Source organism: Microtus ochrogaster, chromosome 4 (genome assembly GCF_000317375.1).
Source record: "Microtus ochrogaster isolate Prairie Vole_2 chromosome 4, MicOch1.0, whole genome shotgun sequence".
Lineage (NCBI taxonomy): Eukaryota > Metazoa > Chordata > Mammalia > Rodentia > Cricetidae > Microtus > Microtus ochrogaster.
Window position 1 is genome coordinate 589,659 of NC_022011.1, and position 669 is coordinate 590,327.

Below are 669 nucleotides of genomic sequence, written 5' to 3' on the forward strand. Positions count from 1 at the left end.
GCATTCTTAATAACATAATACATTAATAATATGATAATACATTTTGAACATTAAGCTTAGGCACGTACCTGTGGTTCTGGCAGTAGATGATTCATCGATATGATTCACATTTAAACAACTGTTTATCCAAATGGAGAAGGTAAAGAAATATATGTATGCCTTCATGGCCACAGTGTAGCCAAATGCTTCTTTGGATGACGTTACTGCTGTATCTCCTCAGGCTGGTCTTGGGGTTTGTGACATCAGTTTTGCATCAGACACTGACATCATAATCTCACTGTGGAAAAGCAGAAAAAAGGACTAAAGAGTCAGACTTGGTGGTACATTACTATAATCACAGCATTTGGAAGGCAAGGCAGGAAGCTCATACATTTGAGGCCAAACTGAATTACACAGTAAGGCCTTGTCACAAACAACTCTTAACATTCTCCAACAACAACAACACATCCATTTCGATCTGGGGGAGAGCGATAAGGGAAGAGATTTCTTAGTTAGGGTCTCTTTTGCTATATTAAAATACCATGTCCAAAAGTAGCTTATGAAAGAAAGTGTTTATTGAAGCTTACAGTTCCATATCACAGTCTATCATGAAGGAAAGTTAGGGAAGAAATTCATGGCAAGAACCTGAAGGCAGGATAAAGCACCTGAAGTACTAGGTAGAGGTCTGAT